This window comes from Haliotis rubra, unplaced genomic scaffold (genome assembly GCF_003918875.1).
Source record: "Haliotis rubra isolate DU_JTF1 unplaced genomic scaffold, ASM391887v1 Scf118, whole genome shotgun sequence".
Taxonomy (NCBI): Eukaryota; Metazoa; Mollusca; class Gastropoda; order Lepetellida; family Haliotidae; genus Haliotis; species Haliotis rubra.
Window position 1 is genome coordinate 1,753,346 of NW_025765092.1, and position 12,785 is coordinate 1,766,130.

Sequence of the window (12,785 nt, forward strand, 5' to 3'; positions counted from 1 at the left end):
GTATTTTCCAAGATGACAATACTACACCCCATAGATCAAGACTGACTACAGAGTGGAAAACAGCAAACAACCTCCTTACTTTTGTCTGGCCTGCACAATCTCCAGACCTCAACATTATAGAAAATGTTAGGAAATGTGTCAAACTCCAAACACGCCAGGACCTCACAGACTGTGTAACTAGGATCTGGCAAAGCCTGACCCCAGTGTATATATCCAGTTTATACCAGTCAGTTCCACGGATATTGAGGAGTGTAGGGATTCAGAGAGGTTATATCACTAAATACTAGTCAAAACAAGATAAGAAAAACATTATTTTAAAGTCGTATTCATTGCTTGAAAATTTCAGGTGAGAACCTCTACTTAGAGCGGCGGCCATTTTTCTTGCAACACTTTTGGCACAGTGCTGTACATTATTCTTTTTGGTTAATCGTCAGTTTCGGTCCCGTTGAAACGTTCCATTTCCGTTACAGGTCCCTTGAAATGATTGATTTCCATCGAAGCGAATTTACAGGACGTGTATTTTTAACATTGGCAAGGTGACATCCCAGGTGAAAAAACTTTCGTCAGTATTTCATCATATTGATCTTCCTAAATCAGATGCGACCCGTGAAGGTCCGAGTTAGAATATTGATCTTCAGTAACCCATGCTTGTCGTAAGAGGCGACTAACGGGATCGGGTGGTCAGGCTCGCTGACATGGTTGACACATGCCATCGGTTCCCAATTGCGCAGATCGATGCTCATGATGCTGATCACTGGATTGTCTAGTCCAGACACGATTATTTACAGACCGCCACCATATGGCTGGAATATTGCTGAGTGCGGCGTAAAACTAAACTCACTCACTCACTCACTCACCTAAATCAGATGCAGAGAATCATCAGCTAGAAAACATGAATTGAGAATGTATCCTAGGATGAAGTAAGATACCTGCGGATAAATGCCCAAATAAATAATATATACATTTCCTCGTCAGTATATTTATTGCCGACCACACTGTGGGATCTCATATTACAATAAGCTTGGTATGGTTATATCATCGTAAACATTAAACCCCAAACCTTTTACACACTACTTCAAGCTTTACCAAGTATTAAGTACTGATTGGACGATGCCAGTGTCACAGATATTTAACATCGTTCAATATTTTTTTGATATCTTAATGCATTTTTGTTGACACCAAAGTACATTCTACTTGTTATGAAAGCCTTGCCCCGAAACAACTGCGACTCAACGACACTCGTAGTCTAAAAACAGAAGAGAGATAAGAGACATGTTGTATGTTCAATCACGCTTTTATGTGAAGAGTCTTTGGAGGCCTTCGGAAAAGGCTTCTCAGGTGACATGACGTCAGCATGGCGCGTTTGGTAGTGTTTCGGTTATTGCTATTGCTTCAGATCGGTTTAAGTGTGGGTCTGTTTTTAAAAGAAAATGTGTTAAGATTACTTGACTCGGCCTCAGATATTGGACTGTTATTGCCGGGATATTAAAAACAAAATATTGCAGAGTCATATATTGACATCACAGAAGTATATCAGGAGTCATATATTGACATCACAGAAGTATATCAGGAGTCATATATTGACATCACAGAAGTATATCAGGAGTCATATATTGACATCACAGAAGTATATCAGGAGTCATATACCGACATCACAGAAGTATATCAGGAGTCATATATTGACATCACAGAAGTATATCAGGAGTCATATACTGACATCACAGAAGTATATCAGGAGTCATATATTGACATCACAGAAGTATATCAGGATGACCTTATGGTTGAAACCGCTCTTTCGTCGATAGCTGGTACCTATTGGTTTAACGCCGCAATCAGCAATATTCTGGCGGTACATGTACACTGGAAAACCTGAAATTAAAGCCTAGCAAGTTATAAATTATTAAAATGAAAATCGAAATTGTAATTGTTTCTTTTTACAGATACTTATTTACGATCTATGAAAGATGTACACTGGTAAACCTGAAATGATTGCCTAGCAATATATATTATCAATATGAAAATCGAAATTGTAATTGTTTCTTTTTACAAATTAAAGTACAGATACATATTTACGATCTATGAAGGATGATTTCTCGTCGATTCCTCGTCACTGCCTTTGAGCCGGACATAGGTAATTGTATTTGGATATTGCTATGGGAGGTGATCTTCAATTACCAGGTAACGTATCATGTGTAACAATCGATCAGAGGAGAGCGAAATTCAGCTTGCTGTTCGTGATATTGTAAAGGATCATAAGGGTTTGCTGATTGTCTTAAACAATAAAGTTTTCTGTTGTTGTTTTTCTTTCGCAAAATGTTTTTACTTCAAAGGAATGTCAAATTACTTTTCTTGATTTGCATTTTCTCCACTGAATGCGAAGAATTTCTTTCATGTTTTTTTCTCATGTCTTAAAAGACATGAATGCTTCAAAGTAAAACCTTTACTCGTTTAAGCTGTAGGGTTGGAGCCTTTATTCTGCTAACCAAGCGGTTGAATTCTCGTTGAATAAAAGTGTAGTGCAGAACGTCACCGAAGAAGAATATCCAGTCTTGACGTATCTGTTGGGTGTAAAGGGACAAATAGATGTGGAACGTTATGAATGGATCACTGAAAATCACGGATGACACCAGGTGTTGTAAGATTATCATAACCAACCCGTGGCATCCGCCATTCACAAACCTAAAAATGGAGGCATTTTTTACACTCGGTGGCTAGCTTCACATGAAGAACAAATACCTTAAGATCAATTTATTCAAAAGTGGAGAAATGATATTGCTTCAAGCTCAAAAGGATTTTATTTTCAATACCTTAAAAAGTATCCACTATTCGATACATACCTATCTTTCCCAATGCAAATCTCTGTTCCATAATTCAGATTTATGACCTCTAACCACAATCTTCCAAAAGGGTGAACATAGCACGCTGTGATAGACCTTGTAAACGTTGTCAGTCTACATCTATTGCTGATGAATTTCATTATATTTTTGAATGTCAAAGCCTTTGTGATGCTAGAAAAATATGTTTATCATCCCCCAAAACAAAATATACAAATCTGCAAAATTTTGTCAAATTATTTTCAACTAATGACACTATAGAAATGATCAATTTATCAAAACTTGTATCAAAACTATTATCCCTTATAAAAAATGAACTGTTTAACACGCTACAGGCATCTGGTATTATATTTTGTATTTATATATAGTTATTACTATGTATCTGTTTCATTTGTTTTTGTATATGTAATAATTGTATTCGCTCTCGTACCACCAATCGTGGTTATTATAGGATAAAATGATTGATTGATTGGTAGGCTTGAAGTTTAAGAGAATAGCCATCTTTCTTCAGCAAAACCCTCAAAGGCTTATTACATCAACAGTCTGAATATTCGAGTTTACCTATTGTATGTGTAGAGTGTGCTATAATACTACTGACGCCCTAAAGCATCAACAGGTATGCCTTAGGGAGTCTCAGGAATCGGATTGATGAGCGGTGTCACCAATGCAAATACTCTCCGACGCCAGTGTTCCTTAACATCTCATTATTTGTGATCCGTGCGCCATACACAAAATAAGGAAACGTTAATAGGAAAAGTTATTGTCTCTACCCTATCAAAGCTGAATGAAAATCTGCTCATAGAGAAATGCAACCGAACGATGAACCCCACGAGGATTAGCTCATTAGAATAAAATAGTTTAGAATGTCCTCAACTGAACCAAACCCCGGTCACCTACTCGTCAAAGGAAAGGGGACAGGTTGAGAGTTATATACTTCTGAAACTGTATCACTTTAGGATAAAGAACACAATAACCTTAGTTTGCACACGCTGGTTATTGGTCTTCTTACTGCTATAAACTGTAAGATAGTTTTACGAAGATGTGGAAACTATCATTTCACTCTTGCTTGATCACGGTTAACTGCTACATTGAATACCTCAAACTTCCAACAGGCTTTGTGCAAGCATAACTTCACAATATACTGAACAGCAAAAGAAACGCAAGTTTCGGCAAAATGAAATTTCATGAAGGTAAGCGTTCATGTTTATGGAACGTTCATGGTAAAGTGACGTAATGATCCCAGATGAGATGATGTCATGCAATTTGACGTCCATACGAACCATTCGCACAAACACACCAACAGTGCAGCAAAACCATAATTTTAGCACTTGCGTCGACGGTTCTGGATGAAAAAGCATGCGTTTACTTCTGAGGTATTGTTTATAAAGGTTTGTGTCAAAAAATAGTTCAGTATTGACGCTAGGAGGTGTACACGCCACACAAACGATGCCTAGACTAACGACTGAGCAGAGGGGAGTGGCCATTGGAAAGTTGCACGAAGGTATCTCTGCAACCGCTGTAGCTAGGCAATTGGGCTGTCATCTTACCACATTACACGACTTGCTCAACGTGATCAGCAAACCGGGGTTGCTGCTGATCGTCCCTGTACCGGACGGCAACGAGTGACAACTCATACGCAAGATCGGTTCATCCGGGTCACTCATCTAAAGAACCGAACTCAAGCAGAAACAGTAACAGCAGCCTTAGTTCTTGGGTCAAGTGGAGCAGTGTCCAGCGATACGATTAGGCGTCGTCTTCGGGCTGGTGGAATCCACTGCCGACGGTCATATGTGGGGCCAGTTTTGACACGTCAACAACGCCAGCAGCCCTCACACAACAAGAGTGTTGATTGATCATTTGGCTCAGAACAACGTTAACATTTTTCCATGGCCGCCTCTTTCCCGGATATGGCTCCCTTTGAACATTCTGGGACGAAATTGGACGGAGGATTGGGGCAGGTAGACAGCCACTCAGAGTTGCACAATTGGAATACAGATTGGTGTTTGAGCGGAACTAGTTGCCTCAGGCAGTCTTTCAGACTCTAGTGATCTCAATGAGGCCACGTTGCACGGCCTGTGTGCAAGGTCAAGGTGGCTATACGCGCTACTAAAGAGACTGTCACTTTTCGCGTTCAGGGGTATCTCCATCTGACGGACTGTGATCAATTTGAACTTATTGCAATTCAATGTCAACAGCAACTTTCAACTGTTAAATTGACAGTGTTTTCTATAGTATAAATGATAAGACATGATTTTGGTTGTCTTTATTAAAAAACTTGACAAAAAGCCAGACTTGCGTTACTTTATCTGTACAGTATGACCCATTACTGACAAAAATGATGTTCAATACAATTTTGTATTTAAACGTAAACCATACATTCGGTGTTGTTTTCCGAGCGAACAGTTTCCTTGCCTAAACATGTGTTCGTAACGGGTACCGACTGTGGGGCAGGGTAGCTTACCTGTTCAAGAACACTTGCATCACTGTGATAGTAATTCATAAACGCAGGCTCTTTATAGGATAGGAATCGTACAATCGATTCTGCTTTGGGTGAGATTTCTTGTGACTATGGAAAGGCTTTACCGCTCATATTTACTTTTTTCCCTCTTCATTTAGTAATAATACCCTTGATAAGGGCGCAGTATCGACTCTCAATACACACTGAATCATTTTGTTAGAAGTTGTAAAGCTCACATTATTCTTTGAATATAGAATGCAAATTGCTGCTGTGTTCATGGTATTCTCAATCTCTTTGAAGTACATTTTTATCCATTAACATGCATAGTGTAAAACACACAAATTGCCAAATGGGCTTAATCTGATTGTCCAATAAAACCAACAACTGAAAGCAACCTCAGCCTTTCTTATACTACATAAAGGTTTCAGAAGCAGTCTATTCTACTAATGCTGTTATGTCCTTATTGAGACAATGGTCTCCCTATTTATACCATGATATTTTCGTTACTGCATACCTGCTTTGGTCTTTATATTGCTCACTGATACATTTGATTAAGAATATATTGACCTACTGGTCTTAAAAATTTGTGAATGCGTAAGCACCTTCAAACGTTTCTTCTAATATCATTCCCTCGTATGACATTTAAGCTGGGGTTTGAACACAGCAGTGGACGTTAGCTCAGTACAGCTCCAATGCTTTTAATCAATTAGTAGATGCTTACACTACAGGGCTATATACAGCCCAGCGGGTTGGCATTTGGAGCCTTGTGAATGGGACTCGGTCTCATTGCATCATTCAATACTCCTGAAAAGGTTGTTTTTGATTGTCAGAGGTACTTTATTTAAAGCTACGGGAAAGATTCTATTTTAGATCTACTAGGAGTGGCATAGAAATACTGAAGAATCCATTGAGAAGAGAAGAAAGTATGTAAAGTGATCAGACATTTATGTACCAAAGTCAGTAAGGTGGATTACATAAAATCTTGATAATCCTGAATTTCCGTCCCGAAAATTGATTTATATGAAGTGTTACCAAACTTGTAACACTTGGTGGTTTAGTAAAGGTTGCATCTGATGCTTGTGACAGCCCCAATCTTGTAAGGTGCCGTATGTGGAATGCTGGGCTCTGACTGCTATCACAACGTTGTAATATTTACATAAATATCGATTCTTTTATGTCAATTATGTTAAACACTCCTGAATCCCTTTTTTGATGTTTTGGATGGGAATTCTACTCCAGGCTTCTAGCAGACTAGGGGTGCAAATTTTAAAGCAAACTATTTACCATGTTTTTAATAATAGGTGGCAAATGTTTTGGCAGCTAACTTAGCATAAATATTTAAAATGCTGATAGACAAGTGTGAAAATTTGGAAATGCATCACCTGAAGACGAGACTGCAGGTGACTGTATGTAACTCAAGTGGTGTCGTTCGTGGAGTGGTGCCACAATGTATTACCTTTTCCCATTTGATTGATGCGGCATGGCTCCCAATTACACTGATCAGAGGGGTACACAAAGTCCGTGGTCTTGACTATCTGTTGTCCGACTTCCTTTCAGTGGAAGCTGCGGTGAGTGGTTGGGTTAGACGGCTGACTTTTGGCGATTACCTGCCTGACTCTGAGAGTGTGGGTTCGAAATCCAAATGGGACTCAACCCAACCAAAGTACTAGAATCCGTGCTTTACTTATACAGTTTTATCCCTAATGTAACATGTGTAACATTTGACAACTTCTAAATGACATTGTATATTCACATATCAAAGCTGAACTAAAATCTACGCATAAGCAATGCAAACGAGCTATGAACCCCATGAAAAGAGTTAGAATAGAATAGATTAGAATGTCCATCGTCAACTGAACGAAACAACGATCACCTTATCGTCAGAAGAATGGGTACAATTTGGCAGTTAAATACGACCTGAAACTGTATCACTTTATGACAAAGAACACAGTAACCTTAGTTTACACACGCTCGTTATTGGTTTTCTTACTGTTATAAACTGTAAAATAGTTACTGCTCTTTCTACGAAGATTTAGAAAATGTAATTCGACTCGAGCTCAAACGTTGCTTGATCACGGTTACAACATTGAATATCTTAAGCTTCCAACAGGCTTTATGCAAGCATGACACTTCAAAATATGACCCATTACTGACAAATCTGATGTTCGGTACAAATCTCTATTTGAGCCTGCACCAGGCAGTCAGGTTTTGTTTCTTTTTCTAGTCAACAGTTGACTTGCCTTTCCATGTGCCTGTGACGGGAGCCAAGGGTGGGGTAGGTTACGCTCACTTTTTCGAGAACACTTGCTATCATCGCTGTTTGACAGAGATTCAGAAACACATGTTCAGGATACGGTAGGAATCGTACTATCGATTCTGATTTAGGTGAGAATTCTAGCGATTATGGAAAGGTTTTGACCTAATATATACTTTTCTTGCATCTTCACTTATTAATGATCTCCCTGATAAGGGCGCAGTATTATTGATCGACTCTCAATACACACTGAACCATTTTGTAAAGCTCACATTGTTATTTCAATATAGAATGCAAATTGCTGCTGTGTTCATGGTATTCTCAATCTCTTTGAAGTACTTTTTTATCCATTAACACGCATAGTGTAAATGTCAAAGATTTGCCAAATGGGCATAATCTGATTGCCCAATTAAACCAACAACTGAAAGCAACCTCAGCCTTTCTTATACTACATAAAGGTTTCAGAAGCAGTCTATTTTATACAACACACATTGCCCAACTGACAACACACTAATGCTGTTATGTACTTATTTAGACAATAGTCACCCTATTTATACCATGATATTTTCGTTACTGCATACCTGCTTTGGTCTTTATATTGCTCACTGATACATTGCGTCTGTTAAGAACGTCCCTCTTTGATTAAGAATACATTGACCTACTGGTCTTAAAACAATTTTGAGTGCGTAAGCACCTTCAAACGTTTCTTCTAATATCATTCCCTCGTATGACATTTAAGCTGGGTTTGAGCACAGCAGTGGACGTTAGCTCAGTACAGCTCCAATGCTTTTAATCAATTAGTAGATTCTTACACTACAGGGCTATATACAGCCGTGCGGGGGTGGTTGGCATTTGGAGCCTTGTGAATGGGACTCGGTCTCATTGCATCATTCAATACTCCTGAAAAGGTTGTTTTTGATTTTCAGAGGTACTTTATTTAAAGCTACGGTAAAGATTCTATTTTAGATCTACTAGCTATAGGAGTGCCATAGAAATGCTGAGAATCCATTGAGAAGAGAAGAAAGTATGTAAAGTGATCAGACATTTAAGTACCAAAGTCAGTAAGGTGGATTACATAAAATCTTGATAATCCTGAATTTCCGTCCCGAAAATTGATTTATATGAAGTGTTACCAAACTTGTAACACTTGGTGGTTTAGTAAAGGTCGAATCTGATGCTTGTGACAGCCACAATCTTGTATGGTGCCGTATGTGGAATGCTGGGCTCTGATTGCTTAGGTTGAAATGTATACGTAAATCGATGCCTTTGAGTCAAGTACATGTCTATATTCAATATTCCTGAATGCTTTTTTGATGTTTTGGAATGAAATTTTACTCCAGGCTTCTAGCATCTGGAAGTGCCAATTTTAAAGCAAAATATTTTTTAATCAATGTCACAGGTGGCAAATATTTTAGCAGCCAAACTAGTATAAATATTTAAAATTCTGATAAAAAAGTGAGAAGATGTGGAATGCATTATCAGAAGACGAGGCTGCATATGACTGCATGTGAGTCAAGTGGTGTCGTTGGTTAAGTGGTGGCACAATGCATTACTGTTTCCCTTGTGATTGATATAGAAAGCGGAAAATTAAGCATTTAATTAATTTCCGTTTTATTAGAACCTGACCATCTGAACAAAAAATAGTTTTTAGTACATAGTACATAATAGATTATGCGTATTTTATATGTTTTTTTTTCTTCAGCAACCCATGCTTGTCGTTAGAGGCGACTAACGGGATCGGGTTGTCATGCTCGCCGACTTGGTTGACACACGTCATCGTATCCCAATTACATAAATGGATGCTCATGATGTTGATCACTGGATTGTCTGGTTCAGAATCGATATTTACAGACCTCCGTCATATAGCTGGAATATTGCTGAGCGCGGCGCTAAACAACAAACAAAAATAATATGGACAATCTCCAATAAGACATGACATATACAGGAAGGAGTTTACAGGTGTTGCTTGTTTGTGTCTTCACCCACCGCAGCTGCATTCAAACTAAATTACAACTTTCTGAACCAGACAATCATGTGACTGACACCTTGTGCATCATTCTTGGCAATGGGGATACGATGACACGCATCAACCAATTCAGTGAGCCTGACCATCCGGTAACGTTAGTCACAAGCAAGGACTGCTGAAGACCAATTCTAACCCAAATCCTCACTGATAGATTCCACATGTAGTTTTAAGAGAGTGGCCATCTTTCTTTCTTCTGCTAAACCCTTAAAGATTTACCATGACAACAACAGTCGGAATACTCGAGTTGACAGACACTATGTGAAGGAAGACGTCAAAGCTTGAAGAAGAACAATTATCTATTGTATGTGTAAAGTGTGCTGTAGTACTGGTGACGCCCTAAAACATCAACAGGTATGCCTGAGGGAGTCTCAGGAATCCGATGGCTGAGCGGTGTCACCAATACAGTTACTCTTCGTCTCCAATGTTCCTCAACAACTCGTTATTTGTTTTCCATTCACCATAAACAGAATAAGGAATAAGGAAACGGTAATAGGAAACGTTATTTGTTCTACCATAAAGCTGAATGAAAATCTGCGCATACAGAATTGCAAACGAAGAATGAATCCCGGGAGGATTTACTCATTAGAATAGAATAGATTAGAATAGGTTCAACAGCATTTACCGGTTGTACGACTCTCAGTGACTAGGTTGATATCGCATCATAGGTTACCGCTGGCGTTGATTGTTGCCCATGATGTACATACATGGAACCTCAGATAATGAGTTATTTACAGGTCGCGTTATACACGTTATGCAATATGCATGGTATATTGTTCAGTGCAGCATAAAGGAACAAACAAACATTATGACGATTACAGATTTATTTTTACTGTGGCTGTGTTCCATTATTTTCCATGGTTAATATTTCCAACCATTAACCATCCTGTGGTTCGTAAACACACATGAATAAATCGGAATTGTGCAACTGAAATGATTTCAAAAATATATTTCTGTGTGAAGCCCATTTCTGGTGTCCCCCGCCGTGATATTGCTGGAATATTGCTAAAAGCGGCGTAAAACTAAACTCAGTCAGACAGTCAAAAATATAATTCTTATGGTCATTGAGCGATTTTGTCACTTATTTTCAAATTATGCTATCACTGAAACCTGACTTGGGGGAAACAATGCAATCTGTAAACTCGAAATGCCCACAGAACTATCTTATGATCTGCAAAAAGAAAACCTACGATACAACTTTAGATGTATTCCCCCAACCTTTGCATGTTAATTGATTTTTATTTATCAAATGCTACTTTCAACATCCAACCTCTGAATCAACGCAATAAACTTGTATATTTACATTACTTTTACATTAAAGTGCATGTACGTCAGAGGGTATATGCCATGATCTGTCTAGATTTGGAATAGCCAAGCAGCAACACTCTTATGAAACCCCATCCCCCGTAGTGGTGAAAGCAATAACACGTCATGCTGGTTATCCAAGTTCTATTCATCCACGGCTGAAACGTGTGAAGTTTCTGGAAAAATGCTAAACAATCTCCAATCCGAACAAAATATCCCCAAAGCAAACCCAACAGACCCCCTCCAGAAAACAAACCCTAATAAATAACAAAAAAACAAGACAACAAAACAAAAGCAAAATTTAAAAAAATTCATAAAATAAATTACAAAATAACAACACCAAAAAACAAAACTCTACGTAATCCCAAAGCTAGTCACATGCGGACAACATCATTTACATTTGTACAATATTATAAGCCTTTATGTATGTCTAATATATGCAAAACATCAGAAAACAAGAATCCATAAATGTCTTTAACCGACCAACATTCTTCTCAGCAGGATGAGGCTGCAATGTAACATGAGGTTGCTCAATATTGAACGATGTATTGCGCATGCATACTTATTTTTTCAGCTTCATAAATCTCTTCATTATGCTGGTGACGTTCACAATTGCGAGTTGGTCTTATATTAGCATTTAGCGAGGTCGATGCCCTGTTACGCTATGCTAAGCTGAGGAATTGGGTGACCCAGTCCTAGGTCGGATTTTGCTCCCATGCTGGGTGCTTCGCGGTAAGCCGTGCTCCGCTCACGTTTCAATGGATTGCACTCATGAAGCATTTTTACTTTGAAACCAGATTAAACATTCCAGACACAGGATTGTCAGGGGACGTTTTTGCTGCATTTTGTGTCTGGTTTCTGGTACGTGTGGGAGTGAACTTGGACGTACGAAACTGATTTGATATAAGCTATAGACGAACACAAAATCCCAATATCTACCTGTCTGTCAGTAATTTCAACGGTCTGGAGATAGTGTGTCATAACGGAGATGTATTCGTCCCTGTTGTGACAAAGTACAGGGGAAAATAAAGTAATTACATGAACGCTGCTCATTACTGTATTCTGTGAAATTGCGATCACAATGTTCCTTTCGGGGTCATGTTTTACGCCGTTTTTAGCAATATTCCAGCAAATTCACGGCGGGGGACACCAGAAATGGGCTTCACACATTGTACCAATGTGGGGAATCGGAACAGGTTATGTGCATCTGTTGTGATACACTAAGTCCTATTGTGCATGTAATCATATCAAACATATCACCATTGGTTAAACATTTCCCTTTTGTTTCAAGTTTAGCTATTTTAGAACATGGGCGTATACTTTCCTTTGACCGTCAGTGTATTTGGACGAGGTCCATTCCCTAGCCCCTAGTACTGACTGACTGAGTTTGGTTTTACGCCGCTTTTAGCAATATTCCAGCAATATCACGGCGGGGGACACCAGAAATGGGCTTCACTCATTGTACCCATGTTGGGATTCGAACCCGGGTCTTCGGCGTGACGAGCCAACGCTTTAACCACTAGGCTACCCCACCGCCCCCCTAGCCCCTAGTAAGGCCAAGTAAATCCTCATGCAGTTAAATCGAATTATATCCTTTCTCGGTGTCAAATGAGTTCGAGAAGACAACAACAACGTTTACTTCGAAATATACACATCTTAGTTAAGGATCCAGTTTTCTCTGGTTTCCTAATAATTGGAAGTAAGCTTTCATTCAACCTGAAATTAAAATTACGACTTTCTACTTCTACAAAAGTGAAAACATCATACAATTTTCTTAATATCATATCAGAAACTTTCACATCTAAGTTGTATTGTATCCAAGCACAGCAATACATATGTCAAGAGAGAAGTTACAAACACTGCGAGTCAACTACTTTCAGCTTGTGTGAATTTCTGGGAATAATGTTCCAC

The 12,785-nt window shown here is 38.8% G+C and overlaps 1 long non-coding RNA gene across 1 annotated transcript; it reads right to left on the bottom strand.

Moving 5' to 3' along the window:
• Nucleotides 1-257: 257 nt before the first annotated feature.
• On the bottom strand, nt 258-12,274 carry LOC124259409. The gene is made up of 3 exons (XR_006893829.1): nt 12,253-12,274; nt 7,088-7,090; nt 258-403 (listed from the first exon to the last, which is right to left on the bottom strand). It is a non-coding gene; the product is annotated as an uncharacterized LOC124259409 (long non-coding RNA).
• Between the last annotated feature and the right edge of the window lie 511 nt (nt 12,275-12,785).